Source organism: Gopherus evgoodei, chromosome 13 (assembly GCF_007399415.2).
Source record: "Gopherus evgoodei ecotype Sinaloan lineage chromosome 13, rGopEvg1_v1.p, whole genome shotgun sequence".
NCBI classification, from domain to species: domain Eukaryota; kingdom Metazoa; phylum Chordata; order Testudines; family Testudinidae; genus Gopherus; species Gopherus evgoodei.
In genome coordinates this window covers 30,773,539-30,786,296 of record NC_044334.1, presented here as the reverse complement: position 1 = coordinate 30,786,296, position 12,758 = coordinate 30,773,539, and positions in this window count along the sequence as shown.

The following is a 12,758-nucleotide window of genomic DNA, read 5'->3' as shown; positions in this document are numbered from 1 at the left end:
TTAAACTCCATCTGACTGCTCACCATCCTGATTATGAAAAGCTCTAATTAAATTCCAGTAGGTGTGACGGCATCTCCAGGTGCACTATGGGCTGGATGGCAGCGCTGCTCTCCTTTTGCACCCAGAGGACGGTTCACCTGACTGTAACTTCTCTTAGGAATGCAGGAAGTGCTGTACTGGATCAGACTCATGGCCCATCTGGTCCAATATCCTGTCTCTGACACTGGCTGGCACTAGACGCTATGGAGGAAGGTGCAGGTGTGGGGAAATCTGCCCATCAGTGCAGTCTTTCTAATCCTTAACAGTTAGAGATCAGTTGAAACCAATAAACAACAAGGTTCATCTAAAACCTCTTACTATTTTACTCTATCTCGGGCTGTTCTATCCAGTGTACGTGTCCAATTCCTCTTTAAATCTCATTAAATTCTTTGCCTCAGTAACATCTTGAGGGAATGAATCCCACAGTCTAATTAGGCCCTGTGTGAGATATTTTTTCCGCCCCCTTCAATCCAGTTTTGTATGTGCCCGGTGGGCTACTGTTTTCCCTCTGTGTTGGGCTCTTCTTTGTGTTCTGCACTTTGGTGCAATCTTTCATGGTCGAGTGGCTCATACAGCAAACTGCGAGCTGCAACTCCTGGGCTCTGCCTCTGACTCAGCGCATGATCACAAGCAAGTCGCATCACCTTTCTTTTACCTCCATTTCTGAAAGGTCCCTGAGGGTGCTTTGGGAGTCTCCAGTGGAAGTTGAAATGGAAGCGATATTGTTACCCACCTATGTGCTGTACTCTGTGAGCAAGCACTAGACCAGAGGTAGGCAAACTACAGCCCACAAGCCGGATCCAGCCCATGAGGGCTTTGGATGCAGCCCATGGGATTGCCACCCTGCACCGCTGCCAGAAGCGGCTGGCACCATGTCCCTGTGGCCCGTGGGGGAGAGGGGGCAGAGGGCTCTGTGCGCTGCCCTTGCCTGCAGGCACTGTCCCCAGCAGCTTCCATTGGCTGGGAATGGGGAACTGCAGCCAATGGGAGCTTTGGGGGAGGTACGCACAGGTAGGGGCAACATGCGGAGCCTTCTGCCCCCGCTTCCCCCAGGGACTGCAGGGACATGGTACCAGCCACTTCCAGGAGCGGCCTGGGTCCAGGGCAGGCAGGGAGCTTTCTTAACCCTACTACACGCTGCTGCCACTCCAGGTAAGCAGCACCATGCCAGAGCCTGAACCCCTCCTGCATTCCACATCTCGAACCCCTGCCCTGAGCCCCCTCGTACACCCTGCCCCCCTCCTGTGTCCCAACCCCTTGCCTTGTGCCCCTTCCTGCACACCACACCCCGCACTCCCTCCCACACCCTGCCCCCCCCCCCACATTCATGGCCCTGTGTGCAATTTCCCCACCCAGATGTGACCCTTGGGCCAAAAAGTTTGCCCACCCCTGAACTAGACAGACCCTATCCATGTGAGTACTAATTATCTTTAATAGTTGCAACTCTGGTTAAAAGTCCTTCACAGCCTGTGCAAATATTCTCTACATCTCCACGTGCTGTGTCCCCATGGCACAGGGTCGCTGTTCAAAACACTCAGGCACCATCCAGAGTAAGTTGCATGATGTCTTCCTACTGCTGCTAATAAATGTTCCCACCACTGTGGAACCTGCACTCTGGATTGAATGCTTGTGAAGGGCAAGGACATGGACTGCTGCAAACTTCCTCAGCAGTGCCCTGTGCACACGAATTGTCCCAAGCAAAGTGAACCTTGTCATGGGGGGAGGGGCAGGTCTCGTCTGTGCTGCCTATGATCCAGTAGCACAGTTTGCTGTTAGTGGCATCAGCTCGTGATGGCACTGACATAGCGATTGGGGTCTTCCTCATAGCGCTGCCTGCTTACAGGAATGGCAGCATCCTCTGGGATGTCTAGACTAGTAATGTCAAATGGGCTAAGAAAGGCACTGTGGCCTCATGCTAAGGGGTGGGTGAGCAGGGCAGTAGCTCTGGGTGCCAACAGCCAGAGGCGCTGTGCTGCTGGGCCTTTTTTTGGAGGGGGTTGGCCCTCGGTGCCAGGGGCAGAGAAACTGCAAAACTTTTTTTTTTTTTTTTTTTTTTTTTTTTTGTTGTCCAGCAAAACAGGTAGGGCCACCGGTGGTGACAAAAGATGTAAAGGATCACACCCCCGCTTTCTGGGCAGATTAGGCAGCAAAGAGGGGGTTGCTAGAGTTAACGCAGAGCCTCTTGGTTGGTTGTCTGCAGTATGGATTGAACCTGGGACTTCCAGATCTTAAAGACACAGCTAAGGCTGCAGTCACCCATCAGCCTAGCCACTGGCAGTGTGTGGGGCTTGGCATTGGAATCCACTCGCACTAGGCCTGAGAGGCCTCCATCCACAACCTGCTCTGAAGGGCACCAAAGCCTGTCCTCCTCCTGGAGCTTTGAGGAGGGCTGAGCTGCACCATAGAGCATGTCAGTCTTAGGGAAGCTTGGGCAGGAGGTGGTGGATTTTGTTGCATGTGCTTGGGCTGATGGTCACAATCCAAATGCTTATAAATATGCTCTCTAGTGAAGAATTCATCTCTGGCTGCCCTGGCTCGCAGTTTGGACCCTGCGTTTCCTTTAAGCTGTTTGGGGGCGGAGTCCTCGCAATAGACTGCAACCGAACTTCTAATTCCCATCTCTCCCCCCCACCCCTTTCCCCCTTCGGTTTATTTTCTGATGCTTCATTCCAAAAATACATTCCACTGACCAACTCCTGTTTATAGCATGCTTCCTCCTCCACTTTCTGCTGTCATATGCTAGAGATTTCCACCATCTGTTCTAGTACTCTGCAAATCTACCAATACCGCGTGAACATGTCAGCATCTTCTTATGGAGAAATCCTGTAGAATAAACAGGGACAAAACCATCTATAGATGGAAATGACGACTGTAAGTAACAAATCAATGTACAGCATTTGGGCATGATCCCAAAGCTCACTGAAATCATAAAAAGGTTTCCCATTGGCTCTGGATCACCTTACCACTAGCCTTCCATTGCTGGGCTTTGAACCAGCCTAGACAGTCCTGTAGGAGCCATAGTGTAACCTAGTGAATAGATAACTGGACTGGACCTCGAGCCCTGGCATCTAGTCCCAGTTTGGCCACTGACCTTGGGGAAGTGCGTTCACATCTCTGTGCCTCAGTTTCTCCATCTATAAAGGGGAGATAATGACACTGACTTCCATTGTAAAGCACTTTGAGATCTACTGATGAAAGTGCTAGGTAAGAGGGTAGGTATTATTGCTCTAGAAGAGTTCTGCTGCATCTGTTATCGCCAAGGGCCCATCAAGTATTCTGAAGCCGACCTGAGCTAAATTTTGTGAGACTGGTGTGACAGACAAGAAATATTTGCAGCAGCTTCTGATAATTTTTTGAATAGTTCTTGTTAAATTCAATATAAAAATGAATGAGAGAGTCTGACAGCATCTCTTCTCATTTAGTCTGATATTAAATACAATTAATTTGCCCCTAAATCTGTTGTGTGTTGAAAATGCGGAGTTCTGTTGTAGATGTTGCCAGGGAAACGCAGGAGGTCTTGGCCATTGGCTGGAGGACAGCTGGAGCTCTTAAAATTTATGAAGGTGTGGCAGAGGGTTTCGAACTGGGCTAAGCTGGACATGAACATGATCAGCAGTAAAATACTTCAAAAAATTTGATGCTGGAACTTACATCATTAAGTTTTGAGTCAATGCCTCATTGACATGAATGGAGCCATTCACATCCCTTGCAGAGCGCTGTTTCAGGCTGGCTGCAGCCTCTGACATAGGTCGCTGCATCAAACCACTCTGTTCAGTTTCAGAATGTTTCCTCTGCAATCATAAGGGCTAGAAAGTTATTTTGAAATGAAAATTTAGATTCTGGAGCACAGCTCTGCAGGAAGGGGTGGATTTTATGGCAGGTTCCAGGGTTATGAAAAGGAGTCCACAGGCCTTGGTTATAAGCTGTAGAACCTACCGCCGTTATTGCATACACTGTACCAGATCTCTAGTTGCTAAAAGCAGTGGCGCTCCATTGACTTCAAGTGATACCAATTTACACTCCACTTCAAGATCTCACCTGATCTATCTCCATCCAGGTTTTCATATCAAGCTTATCCTCATGATATCTAAGCTTCATCTAACTCCCTCTACTGTGTCACCCTATAGCTCTCCTGTTATTTATCCCTTCCCTCTTCCTGCTCTTGAAAATACTCACAGGCCTCTAGTTATCCGAATGGCTTTGCCATTGAGCTTATGCCCTCCCAGCCATGGCTCCTTCCTTGTATGCAGAACTGAAACATACAGTTTAGGCTGCGATCGAGCTGCTCATACCTGTGGCGAGAGGCAGGAAGTGGCACATGGCATGACAGATGCATTCCTCAGGCAAGCTCTCCAGCTCAGTGGTATTCCTGCTTCTCGGATTTCTCAGATGGGGGCAGACAGGATCAGGTGGCATCCTATTGGCCTTACTCAGATACAGTAGATTAATGTAAAGCTCTCAGGTCCCAGTTAGACATCGACTACACTGAGGATCTAATCGTGTTACTGCTCAAAGCTGCATCAGTATAAACGCCTCATGGAGATGGGCAAAGCTAATGCAGAAAGTAGTGGGTGTGTTTCCTGCTTGAAACCCTGTGCATTGCTACCATTCCTGGCTTAGGGGTTTGCATTGGGGCAGCTGCATCCTTGTCTGGAGTCGGGGATGATCCCCAGTGCAGACAATGTCCCCATTTGATCCCAAGAGCAGAGAGTTGTCCGGAACCTGCTTTCCCCTAGCCTTGTGATCCTTCAAGGCCCTCGTTTGAAGGATTTGCAGAACGGGGCCTTAGTGTTGATCATTCTGTGGCCACCTGTCCATCAGCACTAACCTGGCATCTTCCTGTACACTCATTTCACTCAGGCCCCCAAATAATACAAGCTAGTTCTCCAGCCTTCTTACTTTCTGCGGGTGAGGAGTTCCTCTTCCGGCTGCTGTATGCAGCTTTGCAACAACCCAGACCCGATGTCTGCCAGACAACGGGGGCAGGGGCTTCCTTTGAGTCGAACAATCTAACTCAGTGCTGCAAGGGGAGCCTGTGCATGAAACCTGCACAGCTGGTTATTCCTGGGAAATACGTTTTAATGAAGAGGTTTCATTACCCCCCTCCCTGTTCTTGATGGAGGCGCTTAGATTTCAGAGTCCTACCCTAACTCCAAGAGCAGGCTATAGGAGAGCGCTTGCTATTCAGGAACAAAGCCACCTGCATTCTGGGTGATTATTTTCCCCCTCCCCCTGTTAATTATTAAATATTCAGAGGTTTTTAAATTTTGAAATGATCCGTGAATCACTGTTTTTGCAGACAACTCTCTAGTTTTTCTCTTGACCCACTGTCCCTTTGTCATGTAAAGACTTGAGGATCTGTCAATAAAGGATCAGTAAAGGCCATGGAATGGTTTAGTTCTCTATTTTATATGATTAATTTTTGAGTGGTTCCCAGAGCTCAGCTAGGAAGATTAAATTCCCCTTCCCTAGGCCTGGCAGCTTGCTGGAGTCCACAAACACTGCTTTCAGTGCTGTGTGGGGCTGAGTTAGTACTGCCTGCATGCTGGCCAGAGAGAGAGCTGCAGCTCTTTAAAGAGTCAGCAACAGAGAACCACTAAATATGCATCTTGATTCATCTCCACAGAGAGTTTGCCCCACACTCTGCAGCAAATGGTTCCCACAGAGAGGGGCACATGAAATATTCATGCATTCAAAGCTTCATCTGTATTGTACTCGTATGCTGTAATGTCAGCTGTTCCGTGGCTGCTTTTCCTAAGGCAAAAATGACCTGCTCCAATATTCTCCACCCCCCACTGGTGGTGTCAATAGAGATGATTCCTAGGGGGTACTTCTCATCAATAGATCTGTCTCACAAAGGACAATGTAAGGGCCAGCAGCCTCATTATACTCACCGGGAACCATGACACACACTTGCTCAGGGTCACCTGATCTCTCAGAGGCAGGAATTGAGCCCAAATCTGATTCCCAAGCTAGTTACCTTCCTTCTGGACCATGCTGTCTATCTTCTCTGTGAAGACTACACGGTGAGTGAGCCTGCCTACCCCATTTCCCTGTGTGTGGAGGGATGGCTTTTTAAAATGGCTGTAACAGGATTTCTCACTGCTTATTTCAGATCTTTCTGATTGTATTAGTCGCATGGGAGAGCCATCTCTGATGTGCTGGTATCTTAGAGTTAGTACAACACAAACAGAATCATACAAACCGTTCATTCTGAAATAGTAGATGATGCTCAGCTGTGATTACAGGTTCAGCTCATCTTAACCTGCCAGCCATTCTCACCAAAAGGGATGATGAAAGACAGAGCCCTCCTGAGCCCAAACCACCAAGTGCAGGCAGTGGGGGAATGACACCAGCAGGTCAGCTCATAGGCAGTGCAGGTTTTAGAAGCCTGGCCTAGCCAGGTAATTTTAAATGAACAGACCATCTGTGGCAAAGGGCACAACTGCAGTCTCCAGTGGGGAAATAACTCATAAATACTCTGGTACCAGAGTCTGAGCACACTTACGTGAGGTAGTTAAATCCTGTCACAGGGCCTTATCCCCATCTAAATTGACTGGCTCATGGATTCCAAAGAAAGTACAAAGCTGTGCAATATCTACCCTACATGCAATCTCAGATGAATTGCATTCCTGCTTGGCAGGTGTTGGCAGAGAGGATATGAAGACTTTATTGTCCAAGGAGCTAATCCTGCAGTCCTTGTGCATCCAAATGTGGGTGAGTTCTCAGTACATGGGGTGAAGGGACCAAGCCCTAGGCTAACATTTTAGAAAAGCAATCACGTTTTATTTGCAAAGGTGACATAGGATCAGCTTGTCAAAGGTCTCTAGGTACTTCAAGATGCAGCTGGGCACTTTTGTAGGTCCCACTGAGTGCCTAAATACACGTGTAAATCTGGCTAGGCTACACTACCAAGGCTGTCCTGGCTAGGCCCCCTACCCGAGGTGCAGCTTAGACTGCCAGCAGGAGTTCTTTTGCTGGTGTAAGCTGCATCTAGATGGAGGGTTTTGCCAGCCCAACTATGTCAGCGGGGGTAGGAGGGGGTTCCACACAACACAGCTATGCCAGCAAAAGTTTGTACTGTAGAGCTGACCTTAGATTCCTAAATCAGACAGTTCTGAAAATGTTCCCCTTGGTACTAGACCCACTCAGCAGAATGTTAAATAGCTGTTGCTGGGCCCATGTGTCTCCTGCCCTGGAGAACAGCCACCTAACTTAGTTTGCCAGAAAACATCTGCAGGTAACTCAGGAAAAATGGTGAGACCCTGCGGTGTTAGAAACCTCACAACACATCTCCATTTGTGTCATCACTGCAGCCCTTCCCTTAGTGGCTTGTAGGGTGTGTCTAAAACCAGACCTCATTCCTTCAGCCTTCCAGTGCACCTCTGTATTTCCTTGTAAGACCTTCATCTCTGTGCATCACTTTTACACCAGGGATGGATCCAGGCCGTCATCTTGAATTTGAGAAATCAGGGGGCTTCATATGTGCTATATGGCTGCTAAAGGATTCAGCTTGGATCAGAGCTCTGTTGTGCTGAACACCGGACAGAACCATAAGGTATTGTCTACACTTCGAGCAGCACGTGTAATCCCCAGCTCCAGCAGACATACTCACAGCAGCTCCGACTGAGCTAGCATATTACAGATAGTGTAGCCATGGCAATGGGAGGGATTAGCTGCCCCACGGACATGCCTAGGGTCTTGGCCTGGATCATACTTGGGAAGGCCAGGGACTTCTGCTGCTGGGCTATGATCCTTGTAGCACATTGGCTCGCTCACAGCAACTTCGAGTGCAGCAACATACTCAGGGAGATGGGCCCTTTGCAGTCAATAAAAACAAACCAGACAACAGGGATGAGAGAGTGAAACATTGAGCCAGGTAGGAACTGCCGCACTGTCTCCGATCTGTGGGCTGTGTTTACTAGTCTGTAATTCCAAAGTCACCCCTAGAACCTTTTTTAAGCAGAAGTATAGCATTTGCTCCCCTCAAGTCCTCTGCTCCAGGGGCTGTTTTTAAAGAGGGATCTTATATTTTTGCTAGTGGCTCAGACTCTTCATAGCTGAGCTCTTTCAGAAGTTTTGGATCGTCCAGCAGTCACGCTTTTTAATGTATCTATCTGTTTCAGCCCTTCTTTTTCTGATGCCACATTCTCGTGAGTAAGTCCAGGTTAGGATTCTCCCCAGATTTATCAGGGGGAGGGGGTGAAGACTGATGCAAATGGATCACAGCTTCTCAGCAATGTCTTTGTCTCCCTTTAAGCCCTGGTGATCCAGCAGATCACTGATTCTTTTGCAGGTTTCCTCTCTCGGATATACTTAAAGTAGCTCCTGTTTGTGTTTACATCTTAGCTACTTGCTCTTGGAATTTCACTTTAGCCCCAGACACTATGGAATCCTTTAGGTACAGCGCTGCTCCCCCACCTCTTCGGTCGGTTGGTCTGTCTGTCTGGGATAGCTCTAGCTCAGGGGTAGGCAACCTATGGCACATGTGCCGAAGGCGGCACGCGAGCTGACTTTCAGCGACACTCTCACTGCCTGGGCCTGGCCACCAGTCCGGGGGACTCTACATTTTAATTTAATTTTAAATGAAACTTCTTAAACATTTTAAAAACCTTATTTACTTTCCATACAACACTAGTTTAGTGATATATTAGAGTGAATAAATGAAGACTTGGCACAGCACTTCTGAAAGGTTGCCGAACCCTGCTCTAGCCAGACATCAGCCTTCCACTGATTTTTGTCATCCTACCATGTGTTTGTAACGCCTGTCATAGTAAGGCCCTTGGCCAGTGAGATACTTGAGCTCATCAAGTTTTTTCTTTTAAGCGTCTCATTTTTATATAAACATTTACAGTATTTATTTATTTTGGCCAGGAGCCTGTATGAGTGGAACTGTCTCTTTAACTCCTTAATCTGACACCCTGCACCCCAAAGAGAAGCTTCGTCTCTGCTCTACATCAGTTTTGCATCCTGCCTTTTGCTGGGTACAGAGTTCCTATTGTATTATCAACATCTTTAACAGGGGTCTGACTTGTGTGCTCCTCAGCACCTGTCACACTTCCCCAGCTGCTCATTTAAACAGTCAGTTAAAATCTTACTAATGTGATGCGCCTCTAGTCCGTGTTTTGATTAAGGTGCAGCCTTTTATCCTCTGGACAGGTTTCCCCTTCTCCATACAGCGCCCTAGCACCTGACAAATGTAACTGACCCTTTCGCAGAAATCAAGGCCCTATTCAGCAAGCTCCCTACCCAGGTGCCCAGCTTTGAGCTTGTGCATGATCACATTGTCATCACGGCGATTAGCACACGCTTCACTAGCTCACTGAAAAGGGGCCTAAGTGACATGCCAAGGTCAACCCAACTGCATTCTCCTTGGGGGGCTTACATGCCCAAGTTCTGCAACAAGCCCATGCCAATGGGTGACCCCGACAATGCTTGTTTGGGGGAAGCACGCCAACCAGACAAGTGCAGGATTTGTAAAGGGCTTGGCCCCACAACAAAAAAGGAGTGAGACTTTTGCCTCAAGCAGCTCCTTATGGAGGCGGCACTCAGACTGCACCCTACATCGGCATGGCAAGACCCAGCACTGGTGGCTTGGTAGAAGTGGCACCACTGAAAGACTCTGGGAGAGACCTGTGGCACTTCAGCTCCCCGGCACTGAAACAGGTGGGATCAACCTGGCACCAGTCCTACTCCCTGGCACAGAAGCAGGGGAGGAGTGGATCTCCAGCTCAGAGACCAACCCCTTTGGAGCCAGCCAGTGGGGCGCATCCCAGAGAGGAGCACCCAGTGTCATTGGACTCCCCGAGCCAGGTCATCGAGGAGGTGGAATTGTCATCCACCCCGACACCTTTGAGGCTACAAGGGACCTTATCACCATGACAGCGCCGAGGTCACCCACCCTTCACACCAAGTCTCCAGTACCGCAATGTGTGGCACTGTCTTGAGGCAAACCGGTGATGCACTGTCCCTCAGCACCACTGGTGGAATCCTGGCACTTGTTGCACTAGTGACACTGCTGCAGCTCACGCCAGTGCTCCCGCTCACGACGCCGATCCTCGCGTCAATCCCCATCGCGTAGCAGGTCCCCCTCCTGGCACCACTCCCAGCAGTGCTATGCTGCTCACCAATCCAGCTCCGCTAGGCACCACCTAGCCATTGCGGTCTCGGTCCCTGTCTTAAGATTCTGAGACTGGATCTAGATACTCAGAGCGCGGCCGGCACCCTCTGGCTGTGGAAGCCCTGTGTCAGCGACCTCTGAACCACAGCTGCCGGAGGCTTCCACCAGTTGCCCCACCCCTAGGGGTGCCGAGGAGGTACCGTTTCCTCACCCTCCCCTGAAACAAACCCCAGTTCCTGAGCCTGATCCAGGTGTGCCTGGCCCAGCCAGTGAGGCAGGACAGGAGGACCCTGTTTCCCCCATTAGTGTCCTTGTCTTCCTCCCTGGATGAGGCACCTCTGTCTCGGGACCATCCCCCATAGACAGCCGCGCCCACCAGGACCACCTTTGCAGGGTGGCACAAATATGGGCTTGCAGGCCGAAGAGGTGGTGGAGTCGGAGGACCCAATAGTCGACATCCTGGCCCCGGAAGATCCATCGAAGATGGCTCTACCCCTCATCAAGACCATGCAGGCTAATGCTAAGACCATTTGGCAGACGCCAGCCTCCATGCCTCCCACCGCAAAGGGTGTCGAGAGGAACTATTTCATCCCATCCAAGGGTACGAATATCTCGTTACACATCCTCAGCCTTCCTCATTGGTGGTGGCTGCAGTAAATGAGGAGGAGAGGCAGGGACAAGAAGCCCCAGTGCCTAAGTCCAAGGATGCCAAGCACCTGGATTTATTTGGGTGCAAACTATATTCTACAGTGGGGTTGCAACTCAGGCTTGCCAACCAGCAGACAGTTCTGAGTAGGTACAGCTTCAGCTCCTGGAACTCTATGCTCAAGTTTAAGGAGCTGGGGCCAACTGAGTCCAGGGACGAGTTTGGAGCTATAGTGGAGGAGGGCAAGGCAGTGGCACAGACCTCTTTACAGGCCTCACTGGACATGGCAGTGCGCACCTTGTCCTCTGATATCTCTATGAGGCATAGCTCACAGCTGTAGGTCTTGGGACTCCTGCCAGAGGTTCAACAGACCATGCAGGACCCGCCTTTTGATGGGGTAGGCCTGTTTGTGGAGCAGACTGACTGTCAGCTGCATGACCTAAAGGACTCAACAACCACCATGAAATCCTTGGGTATGCACACCCCAGCAACCCAATGTAAACATTTCCAACCTCAGAAGCAGCAGCGCTCCTATCCTCCTTGGCCAGGGCAGGACTTTTATAAGAGGAAGGGGCAGGAATGGCAGACAAAAGCCTTCCAACCCCCCATCCAGGCAGGGACAGAGCCTAACTAAACCATTGTTGGGTTCCAAGCCGGCCTTTTGAAAGGGCACCTGAGGACAGGGCACCAGCCTCACTTCCAGATCCTTCCCCCTCTTTGAATCATCTGTCCCACTTCTACTGTGCTTGGTCCCAAATAACTTCAGATGGCTGCGTCCTCCTTATGGTAGAAGTGGGATATTCTCTCCAGTTCTGCTCCTACCCTCCCTTCCCTATCCCTCTTCAGGGACCCTTCTCACAAACAACTCCTTAGCCAGGAGGTTCAGGCACATTTCACCATGGGAGCAGTGGAGGAGGTTCCTCAGGATCTAAGACTCAAGGGATTCTACTCCTGATACTTCCTAATCCCAAGGCCAAGGTGGGAGTCTCAGATCCATTCTAGATCTGTGAGGACTCAACAAGTTCATAGTCTCCCTGGGCACCATTATTCCCTCCCTGGATCCAGGAGCCTGGTATGCCACCCTGGACATGAAAGACATGTACTTCCATATAGCAATTCCACCTGTACACCAGCAATTCCTACACTGCGTGGTTCCCCACAAGCATTACCAATTCACTTTCCTTCCATCTGGCCTCTCAACAGCCCCTCATGTGTTCACCAAGGGCACGTCGGTTGTGACTACTTTCCTCCATCAGAGGCGTGTGCAGGTATACCCCCATCTCAGGGGCCGCAGCAGGGGGCAGGTGGAGTCCCAAATCCGATTGGTCAGATCTACATTTGAGTGAGTGGGTCTTCTCCTGAACTTGAGGAACCAACTTGACTTTGGAACCAACCCAAAGAATAGACTTCAGCGGGCAGTGTTAGTCTCAGTTCAGGCAAGAGCACTTTTGCCAGAGCCCTGTTTCCAAGCCATCGCGGACATCATTCAAGGCCTCCCAACAGTACCCAACCATGACAATAAGGGGCTGCCTGAGTTTCCTCGACCCTAGGGCTGCCTGCACTTCCATGACCCGGCATGCCAGACTGAGAAGGAACTGAGGAGGCACCAGCTCGGCAGGATCATATATTGAGCGCCAGGAAGGCGCCACTGCACCAGGCTCCACAGCTGACCTAACGGGTGCTGCTAGGGGAAAACTTTCTGCCAACTGTGCGCGCAGCGTGCACACACCTAATTGGAATGGACAGAGCAACACATCTCCAAGACTAACAGGTTTTTTATTCATTTAGTTAAATAGGAGCCTAGGTAGTTGTTAAAGATAATCCTGTTTGGGCTTGATGCTGAGGGTGGGGTTTTCACTGAAAGGCTGTCATTTCTTTTTATAATTAAATCATTTCATAAGGCAGAGGCTGAACGTAATGAGCACCCTTCATTTACACTACTTAAGCATACAC